The sequence below is a fragment of the Ranitomeya variabilis genome, chromosome 8 (genome assembly GCF_051348905.1).
Source record: "Ranitomeya variabilis isolate aRanVar5 chromosome 8, aRanVar5.hap1, whole genome shotgun sequence".
NCBI lineage: Eukaryota > Metazoa > Chordata > Amphibia > Anura > Dendrobatidae > Ranitomeya > Ranitomeya variabilis.
The window spans coordinates 172,492,514-172,506,391 of record NC_135239.1 but is presented as its reverse complement, the minus strand read 5'-3'; the positions used below and the strand labels follow the sequence as shown (position 1 = coordinate 172,506,391).

The following is a 13,878-nucleotide window of genomic DNA, read 5'->3' as shown; positions in this document are numbered from 1 at the left end:
GGCGAGGGACAGCAAAATTATGCAGCAAAGGTGAAGATGTGAGAGACATGCACAAACATCATGGCAAAACAACGAGACATGAAGGCAGTTTATGAAGTGAAGCATGGTGGAGGGTCCTTGCAAGTTTAGCTCTGCATTTCAGTAAATGGAGTTGGGGTTTTTATTTGGATTAATGGGGTCCTCAATACTGAGAAATGCAGAAAAATACTTCTCCATCATTAAATACTGTCAGGGAAGCGTTTGATTGTCTCCAAATTAATTCTGCAGCATGATAACAACCCTAAACATACAGAAAATGTCATTAAGGACTATCTGCCACGTAAAGAAAGAGGAGTCCTGGAAATAATGATATGGCCCCTCAGAGCCATGATATCAACATCATCAAGACTGTGCAGGATTATATGAAGAGACAAGAATTTGCACAAGTGACATCTACAGAACATCTGCAGTTTGTTCTTAAAGATGTTTAGAACAACCTTCCTGACAAATTACTTCAAAACAGCATCAAAGCATTCATTCTTCGCGGTACATAGTTTTTGAAGGCACATTTTGTAGTGCACGTGACAGCAAAAACCTGAATTATTCATATGTCTGACCTGTGGGATAAAGTGGTAAGATGGAAGCTTCTTACAAAGAAAAACATTCAAGTCCAGATATGTTTAGCAAAAATCTACATCGAATCTGACAACGGCATGTGGAAGACATGTTATGGCCTGATGAGACCAAAGGTCAACTTTTTGATTATAATTCGAAAAGGTATGTTTCGTGCAAAGCCAACACTGTATCACCAAAAGAACACCATATCCACAGTGAAGCATGGGGGGAGGCATCATTATGTTTTCATGCTGTTTTTTAGCTTTAGTGAAGGAGGAAGGAATTCTAAACAGTTCCAAAGATTAGTTAATTCTACATCAAAACCTTCAGTCATCTGCTAAAAAAGCTAACGATGAAGAGGAATTTCACCTTTCACCATGACATTGACCCTCAGCATACCTTCAATTCAACAAGAGAATGGCGATGCCAGGAGAAGATCAGCGCTTTGAAATGGCCCAGTCAGATCCCAGATCTCAAACCAATTGAAAATCTGTGGGTGACCAGAAGAGGGGGCTGTACATAAGAGATGCTCTTGCAATCTTACAAATTTGGAGAGCTGATGTAAGAAAGGGGGGAAAAGATTGCCAATTCTAGATGTGCAATGCTGATAGACTCCTGCGAAAAAAACTGAATGATGTCATAAATCCAAAGAGTACTTCAGCAAAATATTAGTTTAAGGGTGCGTATACTTATGCAGCCACATTATTTTAGTTCTTTAGTTTTCTTTTTCCACCTAAAAATTTTCCGTTAGATTTTCAATGGATTTGTACAGAATATGGGTGACATTAAAGGTGAAAAAAAATTCTGAAATGTTTCTTCTTGGTATTTTTTTTTTCCACAAACTAAAAATATATATATATATATATATATATATATATATATATATATATATATATATATATATATATTTTATTTTTTTTTCTATTCTGCACACCCCTATTAAGTGACAGGTCTAGTCAGGTGACTAGACCTGTCACTTAATAGGGGTGTGCAGAATAGAAAAAAAAATATATATATATATATATATTTTTAGTTTGTGATTTGTTCTGGACTTTCTAAGTCGGACAGTGGCCTGACAACAGATGATGACAAAGTTGATCTCTAGATTGTGGTGGCTACTACAGTGAAAGTAGGTGGACTATGTACTATTCAGGAGAGGAGCGAGTTCTTTTAAAGAGGGCAGCGCAGATTAATAATAAACAGTTGAACAAATGTAAAAGTTATTTATACAGGGCAGATAAGAGAGCAGTCAGAACATAGTACACAGAGGACATTGCTGACTGCAGGGGACACAGGGTGGGAAAACGCAAATGTCCGTCATGTGCAGGAAATTTACTTTGGCCAATGCAGCAACAAGACAAATTTTCAGGCTGTAACCTCCTTTGGCCTAGCCTGATGCATATGAAATACACTTACCGCATGTATAAAGGTTATAATTATTAAGCTAATGGCATGAAGGTTGCTTATGAAGCCAGGTTCATCCAGTTGCCGCTAGTGAGGAGCGAATGTGCTCAGATCGGTTGTTATCCGAGCTTGCTCGTGCGCTAACCTGTGCGTGCTCGAATATTATGTTCGAGTCCCCACTGCTGCATGTCTCGCGGCTGTTCGACAGCCTCAACACATGCAGGGTGGCCTATTTGTTAGGCAATTACTGCATGTGTTGCTGCTTTCGAACAGCCGCGAGACATGCAGGAGTGGGGACTCGAATATGTATTTCGAGTACGCACATGTTAGAACACGAGCAAGCCCCGATAACACCTCATCCAAACACGTTTGCTCATCACTAGTTGCCACTTATATCACATTGTTTTCCAAGTTCGGCCTTCATCTGTAGCATATATGTTGGGAGCATATCCATTTCCTACATATAATATGTTTATCAGGCAAAAATATGCCAAAGTAGTGCATTTTTTAGACAAGCTTTGCTAGACTAGATCTTCATGCCATTTCCCCACTGATACTGTAAACATAGTGGTTTCAATGGGAGTCAATGGCATAGAGATCGTAAGGTCTGAATGCCCTGTGTGAACATTGTCCTAAACTAATCTTTTCATTTCTAGTGTTTCTGACGTAGTAAGACAAAAGTCTACATGCATTTGATTTAAAAAGGTAAATATGACCTAGGACCTGCGATGGTGTAGCTATATCTTAATAATATTTATCTTAGTCACTTATATAGCGCCATCATATTCCCCAGCGCTTTACAGACATCATCATCACTGTCCTCATTGGGGCTCACAATCTAGATTCCCTATCAGTATGTCTTTGGAGTGTGGGAGGAAACCGGAGAACCTGGAGGAAACCCACGCAAACGCGGGGAGAACATACAAACTCTTTGAAGATGCTGTCCTTGGTGGGATTTGAACCCAGGACCCCAAAGCTACAGTGCTGCATATATGATATAAGATATAAGTTCATTCTATGACTGGCATCAAGTCAGGTGGATCATTGCTCCCTGTGCTTTTGGTTAATTGTCTACTTCCAAATAGACTTGGATCAGCAGAAATTGGCAAAATCCTAGTAATAAAATTAGCAAAATTTCATGAAATATATCATATTCATTTTTCTCCGTTATTCTAAGAACTTTTATGCAGATAGATAACCCCAGCCATGGATATCCATTTACACTTGTCAGCATTATAGCAGATTAAGTATTTAGAATTGTTAAGGAATGAATATAAAACATTGAAGGAGATTTAAGGCTTACAGGGTTTATATCTGTGCTGTCACGTCACTCCATGCCTATTGTGCTTTCAACAAGTTTTGGGATCCTCCGAGAGGAAACTGAAAAGTTGCTCAAAAGTAGATCTATATGAAGCATATGGAATGTTGTAGGGCTTACCTGTCTGTCCGTCTGTCTATGTTCCAGGCTGCCAGTGCACAGCTTCAGGAGAAATCCATAACAGCTGGAAGAATAAGGGTCCACAAAGTGAGTCAGAGCATGCTAGGAAAGTAGGCTGGGACAGAGCGAGCAGGGAAGGAGCCTATCCGGAGAAGAGAGGGCGATAGGAGAAAGAAAGGAGGGAAGTTAGGAAGTCCTGTACTAGCAAGCGGAGAATGGATGAAGAATTTAGGTCAGAAGGTTTACCACATAAAAAATGAATAAGGAAAGATAAAGGAGCTCTCTGCAAAGGTTTACAGTGGGTGATATATGCTGCTTTCCCAAATAACTGGTGCTCACACTTTTGATATAGTTTTTGGGTGGGTGTGTAGGGAACAAAATAAGTAGGATAACCTTGTCTAATATACTTCTCTAAATGCATGAAAAGAACTGATCCGAAAGTGGAAACGTTGGTCATTGCAATCAGCAGTGTAGCTACCAGGAGGGCAGAGTGTGCGGTTGCCCCAGGCCCCGCGCCCAGATGGTTCCACATGGACCTATGCTAATGTAAACTGTATCGCTGTGCTCAACATACCAAAACAGTGGGGTGGAACAGGGAGACACGATCTTCCTGCACTATCGCTTCGCCTCCACGTTCTACAGGCCACAGGTTGATTTAAGCCTGTGGTCTACAGAATTACTGGAATACTGAGGGCTATGCATAAAGTTTATGGGGGGCTACAGGAATACTGACGTCCATGCTTACAGCATGGGAGTGGCTGCTGGGGGCCATGCATACAGTGTGGGAGGATACTGGGAGCCATGCATACAGTGTGGGGGTGCGGGGACTACTGGAGGCCATGCACACAGTTTGGGGGGGACTACTGCTGACCATGCATACAATGTGGGGGGGTTACTGGGGAATCTGTATACAGTGTGGAGGGCTACTGGGGGCAATGCGTACAGTGTGGGGAACTACTGGAATACTGGGGCCCATCCATGCAATTTAGTGGTGCTACTGGAATACTGGGGTCCCTACATACAATGTGGGGGTGGCTACTGGGGGCCATGGATACAGTGTGAGAGGCTATTGGAATACTCTAGGCCATGCATACAGTGTAGGGGGACTACTGGGGCCATGCATACCATCTTGGGGGGCTAATTGGGGCTCTATATACAGTGTGGGGGTTACTGACTGCCATATGTGCAGTGTGAAGGGGGTTTCTGGGGGCCATCCATACAGTGTGCGGTGACTTCTGCAGGTCATCGAAAAGCATGGGGGAATAATGGGGGCCATCTATACAGTGTGGGGGGACTCCTGGGGGCAATAATACAGGGTGAGGGGACTACTGGGGACCATCATACAGTCTGAGGGCTACAGTGGTTCCCATCATGGTGTCTATAGGGAGTTTGGAGCCAAACATGCTGTGTATGTTGGAGCTGTGTGGGGCATCATGCTGTGTAGAGGGGAACTATATATGGGGAGACTCAGAGAATATTAAATGTTAATTGGGCACTTAAGAATCATAATTGTTATAGGGCACTTAGGGTATTGTGACTGTCTAATGGGTACAGTGGAGGCATTAGTACATTCCAGGGGCACAATTTGGGCACTGTTTTCTAGGGCACTTGCACAGGGCATTAACATTTTCTAGGGCACAATTTTACCATCTAAAGAGCACGGAGACCTTATTACTATGTAAGAGGTACAGTGGTGGGCACCATTATCTGGGGTGCTAAGAGGATCAGAAATAGGGATACATACAACAGCAGCTCATCATTTGGGTGACAGCAGGATAAGGAGTTTGTGCAGGTTGGAAATAGATGGGGATGGTGCAGGAAATGCGAGAAGTGTGTCTTTGGTATAATCTCTGCAGGACTGGCATCTACCACTATATGGTCACCGTATGGTGGTAATATCGGTGCTACTCTTTGTATAGGGATTTTCAGTAACAGTGCGGTCATCTGCTGAGGTTCCCATATACGTATGAGTAGGGTGCATCGTCGTTTTTGTACAAATGACTACCTTTTTCGCCCCCCCAGATAAACCCCTAGCTACGCCTCTGAATACTGAACAGTTGTATAATATTCTGTGTGACTGTAGACTTATGAATCCACCCAGCACACGAACTGTGCGCTGCGAGGATTCACCGTTTTTTGAGCTGGGACTTGCCGGTACGTATGCGTTAAGCATACTCCTGGCCAGTGCCCGTCTGTACAAAGCAAGACCAGGCACACTAGAGTGGCTCTGACCAGGAGTATGCATAACTCATACATACCTGCTGGTCCCTGCTCAGGAACTGACGAATTTTAGCAGCGCACAATGCGTGTGCTGGAAGGATTCATAAGTCTACAGTCACACAAAGTGACAGCATATTTATCAATTTAGACCGGACAGCCCCTTAAAGGCCCTCGTCTGAAAGCTATTTTCCCCTATCTCCCCCATGTACAGGAATAATCACCTCGGTCATGAGCTTCTGTGTTCTGTATGAGAGACATTCCTCTGGTTGGAGATTATCTCCCCGCAAAACAAAACATTGAAATTCCACTGACTGGTCCCTCCTTTGTCCCTACATTATCTGTCAGAGATATAGTAGGCCTTCACACATATTAGACTGTCGGACAATGCTACAGATATCGGTAGGTTCTGCCGACTTTCGTTTAAGGTGTACTCTTGGAAAAAATAAGGGCTAAGAAGTTGCCAACTATGATCTGTTTTTGTTAAAGGGGTCTCCTGTTTGTAGTAAACTGATCCTGCTTCTCAATCACCCCAGTTGCATTCTATGGGAAAACAGGACAAAATAGTTTAATAATCGCTACAGAATTATATTATCATATTCTCCTAACAGCTGTAATTAAAGGGATTTTCTAACCATAAACAACTTACTTCAAATTTGGTGGCATAGATCTGGCTCCTAGTAGCCCACAGCGATGCTTGATCTCCTTGGATAAACCACATCTAATCAGACATTCCTCTTGAAGCAAACACCACAGGAGAATTTTTGAATGAGATATCATTCATATTAATGACACACTCTTTGTGGCTAATAGACAGGGCCATATTTGGTGTTAATGCTGCCCTAGGCTCTTTATACTCCTGCTGGTCCTCAAGCCAGGGTGACTTTTCACAGCTGCGGGTCACATCTCTGCAGACTTTCCTCTTTTCCAGTCTTCTGCAGAACATCACAACACAGTGCCATTAAAAAACACAGTGTCATAATAATGCCTGTTATATATAGAGTTGTGAATTATACAGACAGGGGTCACTGGATCACTTCCTGCTCTCCCCACCTGCTGTGAACAGGTAATTGAAGCAGGTTATCTGATGGAGAGCAGACATGTAGTGTGTACAAAAAGTAATTAACCAGTAGCTGACAGTTGTTGGAAGGGAAAACTTTGACTGTGTACATTCTCATTACAAAAGAGATGCTAATCATAACAGAAGCCTCACATCACAATGGAAGTACAATATTTTCCATGCCATATTTATAAAATCCGAGTTTGACACAATCCGTGAACTACTACACCAACATTTCTTGATCCACTAACAGTACTTTAAAATAGAAGCATAAAATAGCCCAAACAACTTAAAGATATGAAACTTCTTTATAGAGGGCTAAAAAAAATCTTTATTGTAAATTATTAAAAATAGATACATATTTAAACCAATATCACAATAGATCAACACGAATGGGAGAAACAAATACAGGAAAAAATGGAGTGGAAAAACCTGGGTAGTACAGTGTATAATACACTGTATAGTCCATATGAAATCAGTAAAATACAAAAAAGTATTATGCCAGAAAAAACAAAGTGTCCATATGGAAAGTAAAAAGAAGTGCTAAGTGAAGCTTAAATAAGTAACAGTGACACACCTGCATAGCACAAATCTATTTAACAGCATATAGACCACACATGTGGGACTAATAGGTAATGTTACCTGCAGTGTATGACACCAAGGACCCACCACAACGACACGTGTTTCATAATTAATTTTTTTTGTCCAGGGGTCAAAACCATGAATATATCCATGATCAGGGAGCCTATTTGCATCGGTGGATAAAATCACAAACGTTTTTGTTGCTGGCAATCCACAGGAATGTAATAATTCCCTGAATTACAGATATAGCAAATCAGAGATGTGTCTAAGGGTGGAACGTGGGACATTTGCCCCAGGCACAGCCAGCAGGAAGGCACAGTCGGCGATATGAGGTGTCTGGCCAGTGGCTGCATTTTGCCAACCTCCATAGTGGGAGTTGGCAGTTCTATGAGCCAGCTGTCAGGTTGACAGCTGGATCAGTGAAGGTGCAGCACTCTGGCTCCCAGCAATCAATTGAACTTGTGTCTTTCAGATGCAAGGGCAATTGAAGCCCTGATCACCAACACTTTCAAATCAGGTCAACATCAGCAGCGTGATCAGATCAGCTGATTACGCTGCTGACGTCGCTTGCCGGCGCCTCAGAGGCATATACAACATTGGTGGTAAGTGCTCCAGTGGTGCTGAAGACACAAAAGATTTGCTGTAATAGAGAGGGGAGGGATTTGAGGGCAAAGTATGAGGAGCGAGCGAAGAGATGGGTTTAGCCATATTATACAGTGCAAGGGTGGGATGGGTGCAGATCAGATGCAGCATGGCTAGCAAAGGATGGAGGATGGATGCGGACAGAGTATGGAGAGCAAGGGGGATGGCTGCAGACACAGTATTATGAGCGAGGGGGGGATGAGTGTTGACTCCATATTTGGAGTGAAGTGGGTGGTGAATAAGTGTAAATACAGTATTGGGAGTAAAGGAGGGGTGGAAAAACAGTATGAGAAGTGTAGCAGCATGGGTGTGAACACATTATGGTGTATGAGGGGAGATGGTTGTGGACACAGTATAGGGAGTGAGAGAGATTGGTGCAGACACAATATGGGAAACGGGGGGAATGAATGAGGGAATGATATGATGGGGAATGTGCGCAGACACAGTATGGAGAGTATGAGATGTAGAAATTTGAGGATACAGTATGAGGTGCAAAGGGGATGGGTGCAAATACAGTATGGGGAGTGAGAAAATGGTATGAGGGGTAATGAGTGCAGATACAGTATGGAGAAGAAGGGGAGGATATATGAGGAAACAGTATGAGAGGGAGGATGGGGTGGACACAGCATGAGGAGCGGGGGAGGGGATGGATACAGTTATAGTATGGGGAGTGATGGGAATGGATGGATGCAGATACAGTATGGAAAGCCAGGAGGATGTGTGAGGGACAGAATAGGCACCGAGGGGGTGAATATGTGATGAGACAGTATGGTGAGCAGGGGGACGATGTGTGAAGAGACAGTATGAGTGAGGGGGAAAAGTGTGAGAAGACTATTGAAGGGTATAATGTTAGGAGGCAGTATGGTGGAGAAAAGTGTGAGGGGGCACAGAATAAAAACTGGGTAGTGTGGGGTATGGTACATAGTGGGACATCATTGGGGGGACACAATGCTGAGAAGGGTGAATGTGATGATGTGGCACAATATAGAGACTGTGCACTATAGGGGGGACTGTTGTGAATTTGGTTTTTGGGCTCCCCCGGTGGTCACTGGTGGTACTGGACTTGTGTGCTTCACTTTCTCTGTTCACCTGTTTCCATCTGGATATGGGTGTATCCTATTTAGCCTTGCTGCTCAGTTATTCTAGTGCCGGCCATCAATGTAACCAGAGCCTTTCTGTTGCATGTTCCTGCTTCTAGACTACTATCAGCTAAGTTGGACTCTTAGTCCTAAGTTTGTTTTGCATTTTTGTTCCAGTTCACAGTTATGTTATTTTTCTGTAGCTGGAAGCTCTTGTGGGCCGAAATTGCCACTCCGGTGTCATGAGTTGACACATGAGTCTTAAAGTAATTTCGGGATGGTATTTTAATAGGGTTTTCAGCTGACCGTGAAGTTCCCTATTGTATCTTCTTGCTATCTAGTAAGCGGACCTCGCTTTGCTGAACCTACCTTCATACTGCGTATGTCTTTTCCTCTGAACTCACCATCAATATATGTGGGGGGCTTCTGTCGCCTTTTTGGGGGAATTTCCCTAGAGGTAAGCCAGGTCTGTCTTTTCCTCTATTAGGGTTAGTTAGTCCTCCGGCTGGCGCTAGGCGTCTAGGGATAAAACGTAGGTACGCCACCCGGCCACTGTTAGTTGTGTGGTAGGTTTAGCTCACGGTCAGCTCGAGATTCCATCACCCAAGAGCTAGTCTGTTGTTTAAGTTCTCTGACGTTCCCTTGCCATTGGGAACCATGACAGTATGGCTGGACAAGGGTTAAAACCGTTGGCAGAAGAAAGGAGAGAAAAAGAAGTCTGCAGATTTTTTTTTTTTTTTTCCTTCTGAGTTTGCTTTTTAGTTGACTCAGTTGCATTTCTGCTCTAATTGCAGCCTTTGTCTCTCTCTCTCCTTCTAATCCTTGAATGGCTCTGATCTCACCTGATTAAAATGGATCCTCAGAGTTTGGTTACAGGTTTGAATAATCTTGCTACGAAGGTTCAAAATTTACAGGATTTTGTTATTCATGCTCCTATATCTGAACCTAGAATTCCTATACCAGAATTTTTCTCCGGGGATAGATCTCGTTTCCTGAATTTCAAAAATAATTGTAAATTATTTCTTTCCCTGAGATCTCGCTCCGCTGGAGATCCCGCACAGCAGGTTAAGATAGTAATTTCCTTGCTGCGGGGTGACCCTCAAAACTGGGCATTTGCATTGGCACCCGGGGATCCTGCGTTGCTCAATGTGGATGCGTTTTTTCTGGCTTTGGGGTTGCTTTATGAGGAACCTAACTTAGAGATTCAGGCTGAAAAAGCCTTGATGGCCCTATCTCAAGGGCAAGATGAAGCTGAAATATACTGCCAAAAATTTCGTAAATGGTCTGTGCTTACTCAGTGGAATGAGTGCGCCCTGGCGGCGAATTTCAGAGAGGGTCTCTCTGATGCCATTAAAGATGTTATGGTGGGGTTCCCTGCACCTACAGGTCTGAATGAGTCCATGACAATGGCTATTCAGATTGATCGGCGTTTGCGGGAGCGCAAACCTGTGCACCATTTGGCGGTGTCTTCTGAGAAGGCTCCAGAAAATATGCAATGTGATAGAATTCTGTCCAGAAGCGAATGGCAGAATTTTAGGCGAAAAAATGGGTTGTGCTTCTATTGTGGTGATTCAACTCATGTTATATCAGCATGCTCTAAACGTACAAAGAAGGTTGATAAGTCTATTTCAATTGGCACTTTACAGTCTAAGTTTATTCTGTCTGTGACCTTGATTTGTTCATTATCGTCAATTACCGCGGATGCCTATGTCGACTCTGGCGCCGCTTTGAGTCTAATGGATTGGTCCTTTGCCAGGCGCTGTGGGTTTGATCTAGAGCCTCTGGAAGTTCCTATACCTCTGAAGGGTATTGACTCTACACCATTGGCTAGTAATAAACCACAATACTGGACACAAGTGACTATGCGTATGAATCCAGACCATCAGGAGATGATTCGCTTCCTTGTGTTGTACAATCTACATGACGTTTTGGTGCTCGGATTACCATGGTTACAATCTCATAACCCAGTCCTTGACTGGAAAGCTATGTCTGTGTTAAGCTGGGGATGTCAGGGGGCTCATGGGGACGTACCTTTGGTTTCCATTTCGTCATCTATTCCCTCTGAGATTCCGGAATTTTTGTCTGATTATCGTGATGTTTTTGAGGAGCCTAAGCTTGGTTCACTACCTCCTCACAGAGATTGCGATTGTACCATTGATCTGATTCCGGGCAGTAAATTTCCAAAGGGTCGTTTATTTAATCTATCTGTACCTGAACATGCTGCTATGCGAGAATATATTAAGGAGTCCCTGGAAAAGGGACATATTCGTCCTTCTTCATCTCCCTTGGGAGCCGGTTTTTTCTTTGTATCTAAAAAAGATGGCTCTTTGAGGCCGTGTATTGATTATCGACTCTTGAATAAAATTACAGTCAAATATCAGTATCCTCTGCCACTGCTGACTGATTTGTTTGCTCGAATAAAGGGGGCTAAGTGGTTCTCTAAGATTGATCTCCGTGGGGCGTATAATTTGGTGCGAATTAAGCAGGGGGATGAGTGGAAAACCGCATTTAATACGCCCGAGGGCCATTTTGAGTATTTAGTAATGCCTTTTGGTCTTTCAAATGCCCCTTCAGTCTTTCAGTCCTTTATGCATGACATTTTCCGTGAATATTTGGATAAATTTATGATCGTGTATCTGGATGATATTTTGATTTTTTCGGATGACTGGGATTCTCATGTCCAACAGGTCAGGAGGGTTTTTCAGGTTTTGCGGGCTAATTCCTTGTGTGTGAAGGGTTCTAAGTGTATTTTTGGGGTTCAAAAGATTTCTTTTTTGGGGTACATTTTTTCCCCCTCTTCCATTGAGATGGATCCTGTCAAGGTTCGGGCTATTTGTGATTGGACGCAACCTTCTTCTCTTAAGAGCCTTCAGAAATTTTTGGGCTTTGCTAATTTTTATCGTCGATTTATAACTGGTTTTTCTGATGTTGCTAAACATTTGACTGATTTGACCAAAAAGGGTGCTGATGTTGCTGATTGGTCCCCTGCTGCTGTGGAGGCCTTTCGGGAGCTTAAGCGCCGCTTTTCTTCCGCCCCTGTGTTGCGTCAGCCTGATGTTACTCTTCCTTTTCAGCTTGAGGTTGATGCTTCCGAGATCGGAGCTGGGGCGGTCTTGTTGCAGAAAAGTTCCGACTGCTCCGTGATGAGACCTTGTGCGTTCTTTTCACGAAAATTTTCGCCCACCGAGCGAAATTATGATATTGGTAATCGGGAGCTTTTGGCTATGAAGTGGGCTTTTGAGGAGTGGCGTCATTGGCTTGAGGGGGCTAGACATCAGGTGGTGGTATTGACCGATCACAAGAATTTGATTTATCTTGAGTCTGCCAGGCGCCTGAATCCTAGACAGGCGTGCTGGTCGTTGTTTTTCTCTCGGTTTAATTTTGTGGTCTCATACTTACCAGGTTCTAAAAATGTGAAGGCGGATGCCCTTTCTAGGAGTTTTGAGCCTGATTCCCCTGGTGATTCTGAACCTACAGGTATCCTTAAGGATGGGGTGATATTATCTGCTGTTTCCCCAGACCTGCGACGGGCTTTGCAGGAGTTTCAGGCGGATAGACCTGATCGTTGCCCGCCTGGTAGACTGTTTGTTCCTGATGATTGGACCAGTAGAGTCATCTCGGAGGTTCATTCTTCTGTGTTGGCAGGTCATCCCGGGATCTTTGGTACCAGGGATTTGGTGGCTAGGTCCTTCTGGTGGCCTTCCCTGTCTCGAGATGTACGAGTTTTTGTGCAGTCTTGTGATGTTTGTGCTCGGGCCAAACCTTGTTGTTCTCGGGCCAGCGGATTGTTGTTATCTTTGCCTATTCCGAAGAGGCCTTGGACTCACGTCTCTATGGATTTTATTTCTGATCTCCCTGTTTCTCAGAAAATGTCTGTCATCTGGGTGGTGTGTGACCGTTTTTCAAAGATGGTCCATTTGGTGCCCTTGCCTAAGTTGCCTTCCTCATCCGAGTTGGTTCCTCTGTTTTTTCAAGAGGTGGTTCGCTTGCATGGTATTCCGGAGAATATCGTTTCTGACAGGGGGACCCAGTTCGTGTCTAGATTTTGGCGGGCGTTCTGTGCTAGGATGGGCATTGATTTGTCTTTTTCGTCTGCGTTCCATCCTCAGACTAATGGCCAGACTGAGCGAACTAATCAGACCTTGGAGACTTATTTGAGGTGTTTTGTGTCTGCGGATCAGGATGACTGGGTTGCCTTTTTGCCGTTGGCGGAGTTTGCCCTCAATAATCGGGCTAGTTCTGCCACTTTGGTTTCTCCTTTCTTTTGCAATTCGGGGTTTCATCCTCGTTTTTCTTCTGGTCAGGTGGAGTCTTTGGATTGTCCTGGAGTGGATACTGTGGTGGATAGGTTGCATCGGATTTGGGGACAGGTGGTGGACAATTTGGAGTTGTCCCAGGAGAAGACTCGGCATTTTGCTAACCGCCGTCGTCGTGTTGGTCCTCGTCTTCGTGTTGGGGACTTGGTGTGGTTGTCTTCTCGTTTTGTCCCTATGAGGGTTTCTTCTCCTAAGTTTAAGCCTCGGTTCATCGGCCCGTATAAGATTTTGGAGATTCTTAACCCCGTGTCCTTTTGATTGGACCTCCCAGCATCTTTTTCTATCCATAATGTCTTCCATCGGTCATTATTGCGCAGGTATGAGGTACCGGTTGTGCCTTCCGTTGAGCCTCCCGCTCCGGTGTTGGTTGAGGGTGAATTGGAGTACGTTGTGGAGAAGATCTTGGACTCCCGTGTTTCCAGACGGAAACTTCAGTATCTGGTCAAGTGGAAGGGCTACGGTCAAGAGGATAATTCTTGGGTGACAGCCTCTGATGTTCATGCCTCTGATTTGGTCCGTGCCTTTCATAGGGCTCATCCTGATCGC

The 13,878-nt window shown here is 43.9% G+C and overlaps 1 protein-coding gene across 1 annotated transcript in view; it reads right to left on the bottom strand.

Annotated features, from left to right (window-relative positions):
- CDC42EP1 (CDC42 effector protein 1) overlaps positions 1 to 3,513 on the bottom strand; it is a 45,931-nt gene extending 42,418 nt beyond the window's left edge. The window contains exon 1 of the mRNA XM_077278277.1: positions 3,437 to 3,513. The gene's annotated coding sequence lies outside the window, so the exon portion shown is untranslated. The remainder of the gene's footprint in view (positions 1 to 3,436) is intronic.
- Between the last annotated feature and the right edge of the window lie 10,365 nt (positions 3,514 to 13,878).